Source organism: Pseudophryne corroboree, chromosome 10, assembly GCF_028390025.1.
Source record: "Pseudophryne corroboree isolate aPseCor3 chromosome 10, aPseCor3.hap2, whole genome shotgun sequence".
Taxonomy (NCBI): domain Eukaryota; kingdom Metazoa; phylum Chordata; class Amphibia; order Anura; family Myobatrachidae; genus Pseudophryne; species Pseudophryne corroboree.
In genome coordinates this window covers 379640711-379656144 of record NC_086453.1, presented here as the reverse complement: position 1 = coordinate 379656144, position 15434 = coordinate 379640711, and the positions used below count along the sequence as shown (strand labels likewise).

Here is a 15434-nt window from a genome sequence, read left to right as displayed (position 1 = left end):
GGAGATATGGTTACTCGGGGGGGGGGGGGGGGTGTGAGTAGAGGAGAGATGTGTACCGGCAGGATATGTGAGTGGAGGAGAGATGGGTACCCGGGGGATGTGTGAGTGGAGGAGAGATGGGTACGGGGTGGGGATTTGTGAGTGGAGGAGAGATGGGTACACAGGGGTATGTGTGAATGGAGTAGAGATGGGTACCCAGTGGGATGTGTGAGTGGAGGAGAGATGGGTATTCGGGGTGATGTGTGAGTGGAGGAGATATGGTTACTCGGGGGGATGTGTGAGTAGAGGAGAGATGGTTACTCGGGGGGATGTGTGAGTGGAGTAGAGATGGGTACCCCGGGGGATGTGTGAGTGGAGGAGAGATGGGTACCGGCGGGATGTGTGAGTGGAGGAGAGATGGGTATTGGGGGATGTGTGAGTGGAGGAGAGATGGGTACCTGGGGTTATATGTGAGTGGAGGAGAGATGGGTACGGGGGGGGGGGATGAGTGAGTGGAGGAGAGATGGGTACCGGGGAGGATGAGTGAGTGGAGGAGAGATGGGTACCTGGGGGGATATGTGAGTGGAGGGGAGATGGGTACGGGGTGGGGATTTGTGAATTGAGTAGAGATGGGTACACAGGGGTATGTGTGAGTGGAGTAGAGATGGGTACCCAGGGGGATGTGTGAGTGGAGGAGAGATGGGTATTCGGGGTGATGTGTGAGTGGTGGAGATATGGTTACTCGGGGGGATGTGTGAGTAGAGGAGAGATGGGTACCCTGGGGGATGTGCGAGTGGAGGAGAGATGGGTACCGGCGGGATGTGTGAGTGGAGGAGAGATGGGTATTGGGGGATGAGTTAGTGGAGGAGAGATGGGTACCCGTGGGATATGTGAGTGGAGGAGAGATGGGTACCCGGGGTGATGTGTGAGTGGAGGAGATATGGTTTCTCGGGGGATGTGTGAGTAGAGGAGAGATGGGTACCGGGGGGATGTGTGAGTGGAGGAGAGATGGGTACTGGGGAGGATGTGTGAGTGGAGTAGAGATGGGTACCCGGGGTGATATGTGAGTGGAGTAGAGATGGGTACCCGGGGTGATGTGTGAGTGGAGGAGATATGGTTACTCGGGGGGATGTGTGAGTAGAGGAGAGATGGGTACCGGCGGGATATGTGAGTGGAGGAGAGATGGGTACACAGGGGTATGCGTGAGTGGAGTAGAGATGGGTACCCAGGGGGATGTGTGAGTGGAGGAGAGATGGGTATTCGGGGTGATGTGTGAGTGGAGGAGATATGGTTACTCGGGGGGATGTGTGAGTAGAGTATAGATGGTTACTCGGGGGGATGTGTGAGTGGAGTAGAGATGGGTACCCCGGTGGATGTGTAAGTGGAGGAGAGATGGGTACCGGCGGGATGTGTGAGTGGAGGAGAGATAGGTACGGGGGGGGGGGGGGGGTGAGTGAGTGGAGGAGAGATGGGTACCCGGGGGGATATGTGAGTGGAGGAGAGATGGGTACCCGGGGGGATATGTGAGTGGAGGAGAGATGGGTACCGGCGGGATGAGTGAGTGAAGGAGAGATGGGTACCGGGGGGGATTTGTAAGTGTAGGAGAGATGAGTACTGGGGGGGGATGTTTGAATGAATAAGAGATGGGTACCGGGGGGATGAGTGAGTGTAGGAGAGATGGGTACGGGGTGGGGATGTGTGAGTGGAGGAGAGATGGTTACTCGGGGGGATGTGTGAGTGAAGGAGAGATGGGTATCGGCGGGATGTGTGAGTGGAGGAGAGATGGGTACGGGGGGGGGGATGAGTGAGTGGAGGAGATATGGTTACTCGGGGGGGATGTGTGAGTGGAGGAGAGATGGGTACGGGGGGGGGGATGAGTGAGTGGAGGAGATATGGTTACTCGGGGGGATGTGTGAGTGGAGGAGAGATGGGTACCAGGGGGATGTGCGAGTGGAGGAGAGATGGGTACCGGCGGGATGTGTGAGTGGAGGAGAGATGGGTACCAGGGGGTTGTGTGAGTAGAGGAGAGATGGGTACCAGGGGGATGTGTGAGTAGAGGAGAGATGGGTACCGGCGGGATGTGTGAGTGGAGGAGAGATGGAGGGGGGGATGTGTGAGTGGAGGAGAGATGGGTACCCGGGGTGATGTGTGAGTGGAGGAGAGATGGGTACGGGGGGGGGGATGAGTGAATGGAGGAGATATGGTTACTCGGGGGGGATGTGTGAGTGGAGGAGAGATGGGTACCCGGGGTGATGTGTGAGTGGAGGAGAGATGGGTACGGGGGGGGGGGATGAGTGAATGGAGGAGATATGGTTACTCGGGGGGGATGTGTGAGTGGAGGAGAGATGGGTACCCGGGGGGATGTGTGAGTGGAGGAGATATGGTTACTCGGATGGATGTGTGAGTAGAGGAGAGATGGGTACCGGGGGGATGTGTGAGTGGAGGAGAGATGGGTACTGGGGAGGATGTGTGAGTGGAGTAGAGATGGGTACCCGGGGTGATGTGTGAGTGGAGTAGAGATGGGTACCCGGAGGATGTGTGAGTGGAGGAGAGATGGGTACCGGCGGGATGTGTGAGTGGAGGAGAGATGGGTACAGGGGGGGGGATGAGTGAGTTGAGGAGAGATGGGTACCCGGGGGGATATGTGAGTGTAGGAGAGATGGGTACCGGGGTGGGGATGTGTGAGTGGAGGAGAGATGGTTACTCGGGGGGATGTGTGAGTGAAGGAGAGATGGGTACCGGCGGGATGTGTGAGTGGAGGAGAGATGGGTACGGGGGGGGGGGGGGGGTGAGTGAGTGGAGGAGAGATGGGTACGGGGGGGGGGGATGAGTGAGTGGAGGAGATATGGTTACTCGGGGGGATGTGTGAGTGGAGGAGAGATGGGTACCAGGGGGATGTGCGAGTGGAGGAGAGATGGGTACCGGCGGGATGTGTGAGTGGAGGAGAGATGGGTACCAGGGGGCTGTGTGAGTAGAGGAGAGATGGGTACCAGGGGGATGTGTGAGTGGAGGAGAGATGGGTACCGGCGGGATGTGTGAGTGGAGGAGAGATGGAGGGGGGGGATGTGTGAGTGGAGGAGAGATGGGTACCCGGGGTGATGTGTGAGTGGAGGAGATATGGTTACTCGGGGGGGATGTGTGAGTGGAGGAGAGATGGGTACGGGGGGGGGGGGATGAGTGAGTGGAGGAGATATGGTTACTCGGGGGGATGTGTGAGTGGAGGAGAGATGGGTACCCGGGGGGATGTGTGAGTGGAGGAGATATGGTTACTCGGGGGGGATGTGTGAGTAGAGGAGAGATGGGTACCGGGGGGATGTGTGAGTGGAGGAGAGATGGGTACTGGGGAGGATGTGTGAGTGGAGTAGAGATGGGTACCCGGGGTGATGTGTGAGTGGAGTAGAGATGGGTACCCGGGGGATGTGTGAGTGGAGGAGAGATGGGTACCGGCGGGATGTGTGAGTGGAGGAGAGATGGGTACGGGGGGGGGGATGAATGAGTTGAGGAGAGATGGGTAACCGGGGGGATATGCGAGTGTAGGAGAGATGGGTACGGGGTGGGGATGTGTGAGTGGAGGAGAGATGGTTACTTGGGGGGATATGTGAGTTTAGGAGAGATGGGTACGGGGGGGGGGGGATGAGTGAGTTGAGGAGAGATGGGTACCCGGGGTGATGTGTGAGTGGAGTAGAGATGGGTACCCGGGGTGATGTGTGAGTGGAGGAGATATGGTTATTCGGGGGGATGTGTGAGTAGAGGAGAGATGTGTACCGGCAGGATATGTGAGTGGAGGAGAGATGGGTACCCGGGGGATGTGTGAGTGGAGGAGAGATGGGTACCGGGGGATGAGTGAGTGGAGGAGAGATGTGTACCGGCAGGATATGTGAGTGGAGTAGAGATGGGTATTAGGGGTGATGTGTGAGTAGAGGAGAGATGGTTACTCGGGGGGATGTGTGAGTGGAGTTGAGATGGGTACCCCGGGGGATGTGTGAGTGGAGGAGAGATGGGTACCGGCGGGATGTGTGAGTGGAGGAGAGATGGGTATTGGGGGATGAGTAAGTGGAGGAGAGATGGGTATGGGGGGGGGGGGGTTGAGTGAGTGTAGGAGAGATGGGTACCCGGGGGGATATGTGAGTGTAGGAGAGATGGGTACGGGGTGGGGATGTGTGAGTGGAGGAGATATGGTTACTCGGGGGGATGTGTGAGTGGAGGAGAGATGGGTACCAGGGGGATGTGTGAGTGGAGGAGAGATGGGTACCCGGGGTGATGTTTGAGTGGAGGAGATATGGGTACGGGGGGGGGATGAGTGAGTGGAGGAGAGATGGTTACTCGGCGGGATGTGTGAGTGGAGGAGATATGGTTACTCGGGGTGATGTGTGAGTGGAGGAGATATGGTTACTCGGTGAGATGTGTGAGTGGAGGAGAGATGGGTACCTTGGGGGATGTGTGAGTGTAGGAGAGATGGGTACCCGGGGTGATGTGTGAGTGGAGGAGATATGGTTACTCGGTGGGATGTGTGAGTGGAGGAGAGATGGGTACCTGGGGGGATGTGTGAGTGTAGGAGAGATGGGTTCCCGGGGTGATGTGTGAGTGTAGGAGAGATGGGTTCCCGGGGTGATGTGTGAGTGGAGGAGAGATGGGTACCTGGGGGGATGTGTGAGTGTAGGAGAGATGGGTTCCCGGGGTGATGTGTGAGTGTAGGAGAGATGGGTTCCCGGGGTGATGTGTGAGTGGAGGAGATATGGTTACTCGGGGTGATGTGTGAGTGGAGGAGATATGGTTACTCGGGGTGATGTGTGAGTGGAGGAGATATGGTTACTCGGGGTGATGTGTGAGTGGAGGAGAGATGGGTACGGGGGGGGGATGTGTGAGTGGAGGAGATATGGTTACTCGGGGTGATGTGTGAGTGTAGGAGAGATGGGTACCCGGGGTGATGTGTGAGTGGAGGAGATATGGTTACTCGGCGGGATGTGTGAGTGGAGGAGATATGGTTACTCGGGGTGATGTGTGAGTGGAGGAGATATGGTTACTCGGGGTGATGTGTGAGTGGAGGAGATATGGTTACTCGGGGGGATGTGTGAGTGGAGGAGATATGGTTACTCGGCGTGATGTGTGAGTGGAGGAGATATGGTTACTCGGGGGGATGTGTGAGTGGAGGAGATATGGTTACTCGGGGTGATGTGTGAGTGGAGGAGATATGGTTACTCGGGGTGATGTGTGAGTGGAGGAGAGATGGGTACGGGGGGGGATGTGTGAGTGGAGGAGATATGGTTACTCGGGGTGATGTGTGAGTGTAGGAGAGATGGGTACCCGGGGTGATGTGTGAGTGGAGGAGATATGGTTACTCGGCGGGATGTGTGAGTGGAGGAGATATGGTTACTCGGGGTGATGTGTGAGTGGAGGAGATATGGTTACTCGGGGTGATGTGTGAGTGGAGGAGATATGGTTACTCGGCGGGATGTGTGAGTGGAGGAGATATGGTTACTCGGGGGGATGTGTGAGTGGAGGAGATATGGTTACTCGGGGGGATGTGTGAGTGTAGGAGAGATGGGTTCCCGGGGTGATGTGTGAGTGTAGGAGAGATGGGTTCCCGGGGTGATGTGTGAGTGGAGGAGATATGGTTACTCGGGGGGATGTGTGAGTGGAGGAGATATGGTTACTCGGGGGGATGTGTGAGTAGAGGAGAGATGGGTACCGGCGGGATGTGTGTAATATTCAGAAAACTGTTGAGAGAGCATTAGAAGTTCTCCATCTCCTCCATCCTGCCACATTCAGTCACAAGGGTCCCCTCATTTGGCTGCTGTAAGTTGTTTGCTCTTCTAAATGTTGCTCCTTGTTGGGCTACCATAGTAATCCTGCACATTTTATGTGTTTCATTCAAATACACACACACAAAAGGAATTTCATTTTTTAAGTGCAGATGTTTTTTCTGAATACAGCCGTTTGCTGCATTGGATGGATGGTTTAATGCCAAAGCAAGGACCACAAAGTAAGTCTTGGTGGAGGTTGTAATATAAAAAAAGCACTTTTTGGATAGAGTGCATTTGCTGTGTGAGCAGAAATTAGCAAACAGATGGTATTTTCTGGGAATTCAAAGTCTTCTGACAAAAACCAAAGGGAATAAAATAGGTATAATAGCCCTCATTCCGAGTTGTTCGCTCGGTAAAAATCTTCGCACCTCAGCGATTTTCCGCTTAATGCGCATGCGCAAGGTCCGCACTGCGACTGCGCCAAGTAAATTTGCTATGCACTTAGTAATTTTACTCACGGCTTTTTCATCGTTCAGGCGATCGTAATGTGATTGACAGGAAATGGGTGTTACTGGGCGGAAACAGGCCGTTTTATGGGCGTGTGGGAAAAAACGCTACCGTTTCCGGAAAAAACGCAGGATTAGCCGGAGAAACGGAGGAGTGTCTGGGCGAACGCTGGGAGTGTTTGTGACGTCAAACCAGGAACGACAAGCACTGAACTGATCGCAGATGCCGAGTAAGTCTGGAGCTACTCAGAAACTGCTACGAGGTGTGTAATCGCAATATTGCGAATACATCGTTCGCAATTTTAAGATGCTAAGATTCACTCCCAGTAGGCGGCGGCTTAGCGTGAGCAACTCTGCTAAAATCGCCTTGCGAGCGAACAACTTGGAATGACCTCCAATATATTTAGTGATGTATACAGTAAATACTGAAGGTTATTTATGTGGAGTTGGGTTCAGGCCAGAGTCACAGTGGTTCTTTCCGAGTTGATCGCTCACTAGCTACTTTTAGCAGCCGTGCATACCCATAGTCGCCGCCCACAGGAGAGTGTATTTTTGCTCCGCAAGCGTGCAAACGGCTTTGCAGCTGAGCTCTGCAAAAACATTTTGTGCAGTTTCTGAGTAGCTCTGGACTTAAGGTCCACACAAACTTGACGATAAAATGAGCGACGTCGCTCATTTTATCGTCAAGTGTGTGTGCCGCCAGCGACGACCGATGCGCGGCCCCGTGGGTCGGCAACGATTGTCGCTGTCGGTAAGGCATGCATGCAGGGCTGGCGGAGGCGTGACGTCACTGAGCAATATGAGCGGTGATAACGCTCAGTGTGTACAGTTGGCCGCCTACCGACCGGCCCAGGAGGGGGAACCATTAGACAATGTCGCTCACAGAGCGAAATCGTCTAATGTGTATGGGCCTTTACTCAGCCCTTGCGATCACTTCAGTCTTTTTTGTACCGGAATTGACGTCAGACACCCGCCCTGCGAACGCTTGGACACGCCTGCATTTTTCCAACCACTCCCAGAAAACGGTCGGTTGCCACCCACAAACGCCCTCTTCCTGTCAATCTCCTTGCGAATGGATTCTTTGTTAAATCCAACGCTCACCAACGAATCGCTTTGTACCCGTATGACGAGACAGTAGACACCTAATCGCTGCGCTGCGAAAAACGGCAGCAAGAAATCAACTCGGTATGACCCCCACAGACATGTAGGCTCATTAGGAAAGGAGATAAACGTAACACGCGGGGTGCCACCTAGAGTAATGCCTGAGATTCTGCAGCCATTGAGTCTCACAGGAGAGAATTAAAGGTAGTTTCTGTGTTTTTACTGAACCGCCCATATTCTGACGTGACGTAACAGTAATAAGTCATCTTTATTAAGTAACATGGACAGTAGCATGAGATGATGTTGTATTAGACAGTAAGCAGCACTTAGCCTGTGATTAATCTGAGAATCATTTATGAGTTGCTTACCGGATGCAGCCATATTTGTATGGAAGTTTGCCTGAGGGCAGGATTATAAATATGCTCAGGTTCAGTTTCACCGTGAACATAATGTTTCTCCCAGACTGCGGCATATGGCGGAGAATAGGCCCTTCATCTATCCATTATCCAGTTACAGATACTTGTGCCAAGCTCAGTGTAAAGACAGGAGAATGCATGGTCTTGTATATTGGTGCTACTGGCGTCACTTTTTAAGGGGTAACCAGCAGCTGTATATAAAGTGTAGGGACCAGCATATGTCTTTGTCTCTCGATAGGGAGCGGTACTGGAGTCTGCAGCGTTCCATGTAATCTGCATGGCTGTCACATGACCCCTGGTAATTAATGGTTCTCCACAATCGATGAAAGAGACACAACGATGGTGGTTTTTCTTACTCCCTGTTTATTATTATTACCAGGTAGAGTCTAGCTCCGCCCCCCAACTGACCTGCAAAACCCCGCCCCCAGGCTCTGATTGGCGTGCAGTTTACTAATCCATAGCACAGGGATGACCATTGGGGGATTGAAACCTTCGATGGTTTACCTGTGAATAATTTTATACCATCGAGGTTAACCGCCAATGGCTTCATTGAGGGTGGCCATCGATGGTTAGCCCACCGATGGCCATTCCTACCTGGGACTGCCTCTGGAAAGTTGGGACAGTCTGCATCAGAGCTGTAGCTGTGATGTTATCCTCCAGTGTCGCCCGTGCTTGTTCTGGGCAGTGGGAACATCACAACACCCAGCTCACACCATGTAGGGTCAGTTTATTAATATGGCTGTGATAGAATAATCCCCTATTTATCTGTAAGAGGCTGTCGGAGCAGCTGAGTGGTTGTCAGCTGCCTTGGGAGCAGTAAGGGTTAATGCCAGGCCAGACTGGGGGAATGTGGGCATGTGTGAGCGGGTTGGCTGGCACATTTGCGCGGCATAAGTGAGATCACAGGCTCAGCTAAGGGCACTGTTTACTCTGCATATTCAGCGCTTTGGTGTGTTGTTTGTTTAATTAAGTTTCATTTGTTCTCCCCACTCCCCGAGATAGCGGAACGAGTAATCGTATCCCCAGCTGGGGGCTAAGTCCGGTGACTGTGGTGCTGTCGCTGAGTGTGAACCTGGCATTTATAGGGTGATGCCCTAACACTGGCGAAGCACCCGTTTACATATAAATGTACATAATAAGTGTATATTCCGGTATATATACCTCTCCACCACTTTATTTCCTCTTCTGAATGGCATAGTGTCGCTTTCCATAGCAACGCACGGTCTGGATTAGGAGACGGCATTTACATTATGTGCTGACGTTGCCGCCCGCTGTGAGTCCTGTAAAGAGAACACATTAGGGGGGATGACATAGGGGCAGATGCACCGAGCCTTGGAGAGCGATAAAGTATCAGTCAATCAGCTCCTAACTGTCATTTTTCAAACGCAGCCTGTGACACGACAGGAGCAGCGCACAGGTATTGTGTAAGAGTCCTCAGCTGCAAACCTGATCTAGAGCGTGCGGTGCCCAGTGCACTCCGTCTGCTGAACATGCCCGTCAGGGCCCAGTGAGCAGGTGCCGTGTCCTGTTCGCCTCCAGTTCCCCGAGGCATCTGCTGTGTACCCGTCATCCTGCTGTAGGTCGTATCCGGGCATCTATTGATTTGAGTGTAACTAGGCCAGAGGGAGATCTGCATTCCCCGTGCCGGGGACACGGAGCATACAGTGATGAATGTGGCTGGGTGAAGTCACTGGGATCATCCAATAGCAGGGCTGCTCTCAGCCGGGCTGAGCAGCTTCTGCAGAGGAGCCGAGCATCCACACTGTCAGAATGGGAAGAGATCCCTGACAGTGTAATAAGTTCCTGTGTTTGGGAGGCGTAAGGTGAGTGGGAATTGCATTGTCAGAGTCAGCTTTCTGCTTGTAGGTGCATATTGCCCACCCCCTCATCTCCTCACTGCTCTGCCGCGTCCTGCAGAGTAATGTCTCTCATCGCTGTGACCTCCGCTCCCCTCTGCACCAACACCGAGCGTCCCTGTGCCCAGCGTGTTACTGCACTCTGGTGCCATCTCCTCCTGCACAACTCCCACAGCATATACCCAGCACACAGTGTCTCTCCTCAAAGGTTCCACTGCCCCATCCTGGCACTGCCCACCCTGTACGTGGCACACATGCCTCCAATATGCCCTGTCCAAACAAGCCATCATTACCGTGTGTGCCCTTACCCTACCGATAATCACACATAAGTGCCTACCTGGATATGCATATAAGAAGCATGCTAAACACATAGTGTACAAGCTGCATCTCTTTTATGTGTCTAGATGTGTTTACAAAGCTGGAAGGTTTCTTTATAAGGCTGAATGCACATGGAAACACACGTGTGAACGCTTCCAGGCGCTTACTGTGTGCTCACGCGGTGATAAACATAAGTTTGTTACTTTGCTCACATGCGTTCGATCCGCCGGCGTGTACAAGGAATAATGGGGCAAATGTATTAAGCCTTAAAAAGTGATAAGGGGGGTCATTCCTAGTTGATCGCTCGCTAGCTGTTTTTAGCAGCCGTGCAAACGCTATGCCGCCTCCCACTGGGAGTGTATTTTAGCTTAGCAGAAGTGCGAACGAAAGGATCGCAGAGCGACTACAAAATAATTTTGTGCAGTTTCAGAGTAGCTTCAGACCTACTCAGCGCTTGCGATGACTTCAGACTGTTCAGTTCCTGTTTTGACGTCACAAACACGCCCTGCGTTCGCCCAGCCACGCCTGCATTTTTCCTGGCACGCCTGCGTTTTTTCGAACACTCCCTGAAAACGGTCAGTTGACACCCAGAAATGCCCTCTTCCTGTCAATCACTCTGCGTCCAGCAGTGCGACTGAAAAGCTTCGCTAGACCTTGTGTGAAACTACATCGGCCGTTGTGAAAGTACGTCGCACATGTGCATTGCGCCGCATACGCATGCGCAGAAGTGCCGTTTTTTTTGCATCATCGCTGCGCAGCGAACATTTTCAGCCCGCGATCAACTCGGAATGACCCCCAAAGTGGAGACGGATAAAGGGCGGGATGTACTAAAGGGAAAATGCGATAAAACCCCCGTTTTCAGGGGTTTTATTGCATTTTCGTATGTGCTATCACCCGACCGCCGCGTTTTCGCCGATGAGGGTATCACCATCTTTGGATGGTGATACCCTATAGAAGCCTATGGGCTTCTTTTCTCCAGCCGCTGCAACCCGCCGCAGACGCCTCCCCCCGGCATACCTTCCTCCAGGAAGCCTGGTCCCGGAAGGCAATCTCCTCCTCCCCCTAGCAACGCAGCGGAGGTCCTTCCGGCTGCAGGGGGGAGGAGGAGGCATCGGGGACAGCCTGCTGCTGGTTCCCGGCAGGTGAAGAGCCCAGGGAGGTGACGGAGACCCCCCGCAGACCACCTTACAGGTATCGCTGGGGGCCTCCGTCACCGCATTGCGATGTTGATCGCATATGCTAGTACATACGCGATCAACATTGCTGCGATGGGCGACGATGTATGTTAATACATCCCGCCCAAAGAGTGATAAAGTACCAGCCAATCAGCTCCCAATTGTCATGTAACAGGCTGTGTTTGAAAAATGACAGTTAGAAGCTGATTGGCTAGTACTTTATCTCTCTTTATCCGTCTCCACTTTATCACTTTTTAAGGCTTAATACATTTGGGCCTATGTGCCGCAGCACACACCTGTTACATGCAGTTATGTACTTGGTTATCTTTCATTCCTATCCATCTACATGCAGCGACTTGTATTAGAAACCGTTTGTAAATGCAGACTTACTGCCAGTGGGCACGTAGCCTAAAGCCGGTACTTGTGCAGATTGGCACACATTACTATTTATGTCCCCTAGCACCAATGTGACAGCAAGCGTGCAGGACCTATCCTTCAGCTGGATATACACATTCTAGTGACGGAGGATATATCTGTAGGGTGTGTATACCCGATACGTATGTCTGTGAATGCCGACCGCCCACACTGACAAAGTGAAAACACAAGACTCGTCTGAGATGCGCCAGACTTGCGCTCTACGCTGCATCAGCCCAACTGTGAGTGGCTGTGTTACACCGGATAATGCTATACCCACATACGCTTCCTTCTCCCACTGCTACACAAGGCAATAAGAGAAGATAATGCTAACCACACAGATAGGACAGAGCACCTCAGTACGGGTGGTCTTCAGTATGCCGACTGTCGGGATCCCGGCGCACAGTATACCGGCGCCGGAATCCCGACAGCCGACATACCAACACTTTTTCTCCCTCGTGGGGGTCCATGACCCCCATGGAGGGAGAATACGAGCCCGCAAGGGGCTCATTTGCGCTCGCCACACTGTCGGTATGCCGGCGGTCGGGCTCCCGGCGCCGGTATGCTGGTCGCCGGGAGCCCGGCCGCCGGCATACCATACTACACCCCCTCAGTACACCACGCCGCAGGAGAAGCCTGGTGTGCGTGAGCTGACCGGTCCCCTGCAATTCCGGCAGCACTGTGCGTCTTTTTTACTAAGACTAAAATGTCTCATTCGCATCACTATGTGACTAGGACCACATAAACAGACTCTGCTGATTACACTGATATGCGGCATGCCTGTATTCTGTGTGCGTCTGCGGCTGTATCTGCATATGGAATGCTACGTTACAGTGTTTGCTAGGAAAACTCAGTAAAGCACCATTTTGTATGCAGATACAGCCGCGGTCACACACACAATATAGGAACACACAGTAGTATTTTAATCAGCATAAGTGGCTTGTGCATCGTTTTGCTGACAAAACGCATTTTACTGTAAGAAGTTGCATGTAAAGACGCTCGGTGCTACCGGGTCACTGCAGGGAGGCTGGATGTAAGTGACCACAGCTGTATATCTAGGACCCTTCATCCAATGGGAGATTATTTATTAGCATAGTGGCACCAGTCCAGATCGCTTTACACGGGCACACATGACGTCCCGCTTGTACCTGTCAAATCTCTGCACACCCACAATCCTGGTCCAGCATAGTCCCCAGCCAGAGGTACACTGCTCTTCTGCCCCAAGCTCTGCGGCATTGTCACTGGAGTACCCCCAGTTTAACCCTTCAGTCACCCCGATCCTCCTAGAATCAATTGTACACTGGAAAACACATGTAAATTCATTTATAGCAAACATTAGTTAAATTAACATATTACATGTCCTGAATACGATGTTATCAGGTAGTGACAATATGAGGGGGGGGGGGGGTCAGGCGAGCCAGACCTGGTGGATGTAGGGTGAAATGTTAGGGTGACATCCTCGTGCTGTGCGTGACGCGAGAGCCGCTACCACCGATTTTTATCACAGTTCTTTTAAAAATAATCAGTCATCAGATTCCAGCTGGTTTATGTATTTATGCCTTGGGAGATAGGAGCAGAAGGGGGCGCAGTATTCTGCTGGGAGGTGTGATGAGAGGGATAGAGCGTAGCGCACAGAGGGAACTCGTAATTACATCTTCCCTTCCAGGTCATACGGTTAGAGCTACAGCACAAGACACAGGCATAAAAAGCATGGTAGGGGTGTGAGCGACTGAGACGCAAACCTGGGGGTAAATTTACTAAGATGGGAGTTCTATTTAAGTTAGGATGTTGCCCATAGCAACCAATCAGATTCTGCTTCTCATTTATCTAGCACCTTCTAGAAGATAGTACCTGGAATCTGATTGGTTGCTATGGGCAACATCCCATCTTAAATAGAACTCCCATCTTAGTAAATTTACCCCCTGACCTGCAGCCGCTGTCCCAGTAATATCCTCAGCAAAGGCCCGCGATGTGCTAGCTCCGTGTAACATATAGCTGTGACCCCGGATAGCTCAGAGAGACCTTAGAGTTATGTAACTGTGTCAGTGTTGGAAAGAACGAGACAATGTATGTAGCATTAGCAAATAATATTTCTTCAGCTACATTGCTTACTGTCATGCCCCCCTGTACCCCTCCCTCCGTCACACTGGCACAGCATGGTGCAGACAGATAGCCGGCTCCCTGTACATGTGTCACTGAGGTCTACATCATGACGTGCTCACCTGATACACCTCTCTCAAATGGTTGTTTACCAATAGGCCGGGCGCACGGAATGGAACCGGCCGATGTGGTTACAGCAAAGGTAGGATGGAAGTGCTGCTCCACGCCCTGTGCGTAAGTGACTTCTTCCTCAGAATGAATCCATGTCATCCGAATGCAAGGCAGGGAGCTGAGAGGACTGCAGCCCTTCACATTGCCTATGCCCCCATATACCCACTTCCTCCTGCACCTTATCCGTAAGTGCTCACATTGCCTGTGCCCTCGTATACACACTTCCTCCTGCACCGTATCTATAAGTTCTCACATTGCCTGTGCCCCCGTATACACACTTCCTCCTGCACCGTACCTGTAAGTGCTCACATTGCCTGTGCCCCGTATACACACTTCCCACTTCCTCCTGCATCGTATCCATAAGTTCTCTCATTGCCTGTGCCCCCATATACACACTTCCCACTTCCTCCTGCACCGTACCTGTAAGTGCTCACATTGCCTGTGCCCCCATATACACACCTCCTCCTGCATCGTATCCATAAGTTCTCTCATTGCCTGTGCCCCCATATACACACTTCCCACTTCCTCCTGCACCGTACCTGTAAGTGCTCACATTGCCTGTGCCCCCATATACACACCTCCTCCTGCACCGTATCCGTAAGTTCTCACACTGCCTGTGCCCCCATATACACATCTCCTCCTGCACCGTATCCGTAAGTTCTCACATTGCCTATGCCCCCATATACACACTTCCCACTTCCTCCTGCACCGTACCTGTAAGTGCTCACATTGCCTGTGCCCCCATATACACATTACCCACTTTCTCCTGCACCATACCTGTAAGTGCTCACATTGCCTGTGCCCCCATATACGCACTTCCCACTTCCTCCTGCACCGTACCTGTAAGTTCTCACATTGCCTGTGCCCCCATATACCCACTTTCTCCTGCACCGTACCTGTAAGTGCTCACATTGCCTGTGCCCCCATATACGCACTTCCCACTTCCTCCTGCACCATACCTGTAAGTCTTTCCATAGCCTGTTCCCCCATATACACATTACCCACTTCCTCCTGCACCATACCTGTAAGTGCTCACATTGCCTGTGCCCCCATAGACCCACTTTCTCCTGCACCGTACCTGTAAGTGCTCACATTGCCTGTGCCCCCATATACACATTACCCACTTCCTCCTGCACCGTACCTGTAAGTGCTCACATTGCGTGTGCTCCCATATACACATTTCCCACTTCCTCCTGCACCATACCTGTAAGTGCTCACATTGCATGTGCCCCCATATACACATTACCCACTTCCTCCTGCACCATACCTGTAAGTGCTCACATTGCCTGTGCCCCCATATACACATTACCCACTTCCTCCTGCACCATACCTGTAAGTGCTCACATTGCCTGTGCCCCCATATACACATTACCCACTTCCTCCTGCACCATACCTGTAAGTGCTCACATTGCTGTGCCCCCATATACACACTTTCCACTTCCTACTGCACCTTATCTGTAAGTGCTCACATTGCCTGTGCCCCCATATACCTACTTCCTCCTGCACCGTATCTGAAAATGCTCACATTGCCTGTGCCCCCATATACACATTACCCACTTCCTCCTGCACCATACCTGTAAGTGCTCACATTGCCTGTGCCCCCGTATACACACTTCCCGCTTCTTCCTGCACCATACCTGTAAGTGCTCACATT

The 15434-nt window shown here is 52.5% G+C and overlaps 1 protein-coding gene across 6 annotated transcripts in view; it reads left to right on the top strand.

Moving 5' to 3' along the window:
- GRAMD1B (GRAM domain containing 1B) overlaps window positions 1-15434 on the top strand; it is a 662311-nt gene that overhangs the window by 166543 nt on the left and 480334 nt on the right. The window contains exon 1 of one of the 6 annotated variants that reach the window (XM_063943817.1): window positions 9552-9569. The exons of 3 other annotated variants lie outside the window; for them this stretch is intronic. The gene's annotated coding sequence lies outside the window, so the exon portion shown is untranslated. Of the gene's footprint in view, window positions 1-9551; window positions 9570-13887; window positions 13966-15434 lie in introns of those variants that run through there. 2 more of the 6 variants (XM_063943809.1, XM_063943808.1) reach the window with 2 other exon arrangements.